Raw genomic sequence first — 6,112 nt, forward strand, 5'->3', positions numbered from 1 at the left:
TTCATTATTCACAGAAATGACTACATATATTGCATATTTTAACTTATTAAACCCATAAGAAAAACTAAAAATACTCATGGGTGAAGGAGCAATGGCTCCTCTTGCAGCCAAATATGTATTTGCCTGCCACAGCCTGAGGGTCACTGAATAATAACAAACGCATAGTAAGCAGTAACTTAATTATTATAATTATTAATGTTATTGCTATTATTGTGATGACTGTTATTGTTATTACTATTGTAGTAGTAATGATGGTGGTAGTATTAGTAGTAATGATGGTGGTAGTAGTAGTAGTAATGATGGCGGCAGTAGTAGTAGTAGTAATGATGGTGGTAGTAGTAGTAGTAACAATGGTGGTAGTAGTAGTAGTAATGATGGTGGTAGTAGTAGTAGTAATGATGGTGGTAGTAGTAGTAGTAATGATGGTGGTAGTAGTAGTAGTAATGATGGTGGTAGTAGTAGCAGTAATGATGGTGGTTGTAGTAGTAGTAATGATGGTGGTAGTAGTAGCAATGATGGTGGTACTAGTAGTAGTAATGATGGTGGTAGTAGTAGTAGTAATGATGGTGGTAGTAGTAATAGTAATGGTGGTGGTAGTAGTAGTAATGATGGTGGTAGTAGTAGTAGTAATGATGGTGGTAGTAGTAGTAATGGTGGTGGTAGTAGTAGTAATGGTGGTGGTAGTAGTAGCAATGATGGTGGTAGTAGTAGTAGTAATGATGGTGGTAGTAGTAGTAGTACTGATGGTGGTAGTAGTAGTAGTAACGATGGTGTCATTAGTAGTAGTAATGATGGTGTAAGTAGTAGTACTAATGATTGGTGGTAGTAGTAGTAGTAATGATGATGGTAGTAGTATTAATGATGGTGGTAGTAGTAGTAGTAATGATGGTGGTAGTAGTAGTAGTAATGATGATGGTAGTGGTAGTAATAATGACGATGGTAGTAGTAGTAGTAGTAATGATGGTGGTAGTAGTAGTAATGATGATGGTGGTAGTAGTAGTAGTAATGATGATGGTAGTAGTAGTAATAATGACGATGGTAGTAGTAGTAGTAGTACTGCTGGTGGTAGTAGTAGTAGTAATGATGGTGGTAGTAGTAGTAGTAATGATGGTGGTAGTAGTAGTAGTAATGATGGTGGTAGTTGTAGTAGTAATGATGGTGGTAGTAGTAGTAGTAGTAATGATGGTGGTAGTAGTAGTAGTAATGATGGTGGTTGTAGTAGTAGTAACGATGATGGTAGTGGTAGTAATAATGACGATGGTAGTAGTAATGATGGTGGTAGTAGTAGTAGTAATGATGGTGGTAGTAGTAGTAGTAATGATGTTGGTAGTGGTAGTAATAATGACGATGGTAGTAGTAGTAGTACTGCTGGTGGTAGTAGTAGTAGTAATGATGGTGGTAGTAGTAGTAATGATGGTGGTAGTAGTAGTAGTAATGATGGTGGTAGTTGTAGTAGTAATGATGGTGGTAGTAGTAGTACTGCTGGTGGTAGTAGTAGTAGTAATGATGGTGGTAGTAGTAGTAATGATGGTGGTAGTAGTAGTAGTAATGATGGTGGTAGTAGTAGTAACGATGGTGTCATTAGTAGTAGTAGTAATGATGGTGGTAGTTGTAGTAGTAATGATGGTGGTAGTAGTAGCAATGATGGTGGTACTAGTAGTAGTAATGATGGTGGTAGTAGTAGTAGTAATGATGGTGGTAGTAGTAATAGTAATGGTGGTGGTAGTAGTAGTAATGATGGTGGTAGTAGTAGTAGTAATGATGGTGGTAGTAGTAGTAATGGTGGTGGTAGTAGTAGTAATGGTGGTGGTAGTAGTAGCAATGATGGTGGTAGTAGTAGTAGTAATGATGGTGGTAGTAGTAGTAGTACTGATGGTGGTAGTAGTAGTAGTAACGATGGTGTCATTAGTAGTAGTAATGATGGTGTAAGTAGTAGTACTAATGATTGGTGGTAGTAGTAGTAGTAATGATGATGGTAGTAGTATTAATGATGGTGGTAGTAGTAGTAGTAATGATGGTGGTAGTAGTAGTAGTAATGATGATGGTAGTGGTAGTAATAATGACGATGGTAAGTAGTAGTAGTAGTAATGATGGTGGTAGTAGTAGTAATGATGATGGTGGTAGTAGTAGTAGTAATGATGATGGTAGTAGTAGTAATAATGACGATGGTAGTAGTAGTAGTAGTACTGCTGGTGGTAGTAGTAGTAGTAATGATGGTGGTAGTAGTAGTAGTAATGATGGTGGTAGTAGTAGTAGTAATGATGGTGGTAGTAGTAGTAGTAATGATGGTGGTAGTTGTAGTAGTAATGATGGTGGTAGTAGTAGTAGTAGTAATGATGGCGTAGTAGTAGTAGTAATGATGGTGGTTGTAGTAGTAGTAACGATGATGGTAGTGGTAGTAATAATGACGATGGTAGTAGTAATGATGGTGGTAGTAGTAGTAGTAATGATGGTGGTAGTAGTAGTAGTAATGATGTTGGTCGTGGTAGTAATATGACGATGGTAGTAGTAGTAGTAATGATGGTGGTAGTAGTAGTAATGATGATGGTAGTAGTAGTAGTAATGATGGTGGTAGTAGTAAGTAACGATGATGGTAGTGGTAGTAATAATGACGATGGTAGTAGTAATGATGGTGGTAGTAGTAGTAGTAATGATGGTGGTAGTAGTAGTAGTAATGATGTTGGTAGTGGTAGTAATAATGACGATGGTAGTAGTAGTAGTAATGATGGTGGTAGTAGTAGTAGTAATGATGGTGGTAGTAGTAGTAGTAATAATGACGATGGTGGTAGTAGTAGTACTGCTGGTGGTAGTAGTAGTAGTAATGATGGTGGTAGTAGTAGTAATGATGGTGGTAGTAGTAGTAGTAATGATGGTGGTAGTAGTAGTAACGATGGTGTCATTAGTAGTAGTAATGATGGTGGTAGTAGTAGTAATGATGGTGGTAGTAGTAGTACTGCTGGTGGTAGTAGTAGTAGTAATGATGGTGGTAGTAGTAGTAATGATGGTGGTAGTAGTAGTAGTAATGATGGTGGTAGTAGTAGTAGTAATGATGGTGGTAGTTGTAGTAGTAATGATGGTGGTAGTAGTAGTAGTAATGATGGTGGTAGTAGTAGTAGTACTGCTGGTGGTAGTAGTAGTAGTACTGCTGGTGGTAGTAGTAGTAGTAATGATGGTGGTAGTAGTAGTAATGATGGTAGTAGTAGTAGTAGTAATGATGGTGGTAGTTGTAGTAGTAATGATGGTGGTAGTAGTAGTACTGCTGGTGGTAGTAGTAGTAGTAATGATGGTGGTAGTAGTAGTAATGATGGTGGTAGTAGTAGTAGTAATGATGGTGGTAGTTGTAGTAGTAATGATGGTGGTAGTAGTAAGTACTGCTGGTGGTAGTAGTAGTAGTACTGCTGGTGGTAGTAGTAGTAGTAATGATGGTGGTAGTTGTAGTAGTAATGATGGTGGTAGTTGTAGTAGTACTGCTGGTGGTAGTAGTAGTATTAATGATGGTGGTAGTTGTAGTAGTAATGATGGTGGTAGTTGTAGTAATGATGGTGGTAGTTGTAGTAGTAATGATGGTGGTAGTAGTAGTAGTAATGATGGTGGTAGTAGTAGTAATGATGGTGGTAGTTGTAGTAGTAATGATGGTGGTAGTTGTAGTAATGATGGTGGTAGTTGTAGTAGTACTGCTGGTGGTAGTAGTAGTAGTAATGATGGTGGTAGTTGTAGTAGTAATGATGGTGGTAGTTGTAGTACTGATGGTGGTAGTTGTAGTAGTAATGATGGTGGTAGTAGTAATAATGACGATGGTGGTAGTAGTAGTACTGCTGGTGGTAGTAGTAGTAGTAATGATGGTGGTAGTAGTAGTTATGATGGTGGTAAGTAGTAGTAGTAATGATGGTGGTAGTAGTAGTAGTAATGATGGTGGTAGTAGTAGTACTGCTGGTGGTAGTAGTAGTAGTAATGATGTGGTAGTAGTAGTAATGATGGTGGTATAGTAGTAGTAATGATGGTGGTAGTAGTAGTAATGATGGTGGTAGTAGTAGTAATGATGGTGGTAGTAGTAGTAATGATGGTGGTAGTAGTAGTAGTAATGATGGTGGTAGTAGTTAGTAATGATGGTGTAGTAGTAGTAATGATGGTGTAGTAGTAGTAATGATGGGTGGTAGTTGTAGTAGTAATGATGTGGTAGTTAGTATAGTAATATGGTGGTAGTAGTAATGATGGTGGTAGTAGTAGTAATGATGGTGGTAGTAGTAAGTAATGAATGGTGGTAGTAGTAGTAATGATGGTGGTAGTAGTAGTAGTAATGATGGTGGTAGTTGTAGTAATGATGGTGTAGTAGTAGTAATGATGGTGGGTAGTTGTAGTAGTAATGATGGTTGGTAGTAGTAGTAATGATGGTGGTAGTAGTAGTAATGATGGTGGTAGTAGTAGTAATGAATGGTGGTAGTAGTAGTAATGATGGTGGTAGTTGTAGTACTGATGGTGGTAGTAGTAGTAGTAATGATGGTGGTCAGTAGTAGTACTGATGGTGGTAGTAGTAGTAGTAATGATGGTGGTAGTAGTAGTAATGATGATGGTAGTTGTAGTAGTAATGATGGTGGTAGTAGTAGTAATGATGGTGGTAGTAGTAGTAATGATGGTGGTAGTAGTAGTAGTAATGATGGTAGTAGTAGTAGTAGTAATGATGGTGGTAGTTGGTAGTAGTAATGATGTGGTAGTAGTAGTAGTAATGATGTAGTAGTAGTAGTAATGATGGTGGGTAGTAGTAGTAGTAAATGATGTAGTAGTAGTAGTAGTAATGATGGTGGTAGTTGTAGTAGTAATGATGGTGGTAGTAGTAGTAGTAATGATGGTTAGTAGTAGTAGTAATGATGGTAGTAGTAGTAGTAGTAATGATGGTGGTCGTAGTAGTAATGATGGTGGTAGTAGTAGTAGTAATGATGGTGGTAGTTGTAGTAATGATGGTGGTGGTAGTAGTAGTAATGATGGTGGTAGTTGTAGTAGTAATGATGGTGGGTAGTAGTAGTAGTAATGATGGTGGTAGTTGTAGTACTGATGTAATGGTGAAGAATGACTGTTATTTAGTTATAGTTTCATTTTCCATGTTTAGCTATTTATATTTATTACATTTCTAATATATTGTTGTTATTTTGTATTTCATGTTATATTATTATCTACTACCATTTTATATGATAATTTTTTATTGTTTATAATTTATTACAATGTTTATTGTATACATTGTTGCTTTGGCAATATAGACACAATGTTTTTCATGCCAATAAAGCAGCTTGAATTTGAAATTTGAATTTGAGAGACAGAGATAGAGAGGGTGTGGTGGATAGAGAGAGAGAAATAGAGAGAGAGAGAAATAGAGAGAGAGAGAGAGAGAGAGAGAGAGAGAAATAGAGAAATAGAGAGAGAGAGAGAGAGAGAGAGAGAGAAATAGAGAGAGAGAGAGAGAGGGTGTGTGTGTGATAGAGAGAGAGGGTGTGAGTGAGAGAGAGAGAGAGAGAGAGAGAGAGAGAGAGAGAGAGAGAGAGATAGAAAGGGTGTGTGTGATAGAGAGAGGGTGTGGGGTGTGAGAGAGAGAGAGAGAGATAGTGAGAGAATGTGTGTGTGAGAGACAGAGAGAGAGAGAGGAGAGAGAGAGAGAGAGAGCGAGAGAGGATGTGTGTGATAGAGAGAAAGGGTGTGAGTGTGAGAGAGAGAGGGTGTGAGAGAGAGACAGAGGGTGTGAGTGAGAGAGTTAGAGAGAGAGAAAGAGAGAGAGAGAGGGTGTGAGAGCGAGAGAGAGAGAGAGAGAGAGGGGGTGTGTGAGAGAGAGGGGTGTGTGTGCGAGAGAGAGGGTGTGAGAGGAGAAGCGAAAGAAGGGTGTGAGAAAGAGAGAGAGAGGGTGTGTGTGAGAGAGAGGGGAGTGTGAGTGAGAGAGAGAGAGAGAGAGAGGGTGTGAGAGAGAGAGAGAGGGGAGTGTGAGTGAGAGAGAGGGTGTGAGTAAGAGAGAGAGAGAGAGAGACTAACCCAAACTTAAGGAAAGCTTTGACTATGTACAGACTCACTGAGCATAGCCTTGCTATTGAGAAGGGCCGCCGTAGGCAGACATGGCTCTCAAGAGAAGACA

Source organism: Oncorhynchus kisutch, linkage group LG11, assembly GCF_002021735.2.
Source record: "Oncorhynchus kisutch isolate 150728-3 linkage group LG11, Okis_V2, whole genome shotgun sequence".
NCBI lineage: Eukaryota > Metazoa > Chordata > Actinopteri > Salmoniformes > Salmonidae > Oncorhynchus > Oncorhynchus kisutch.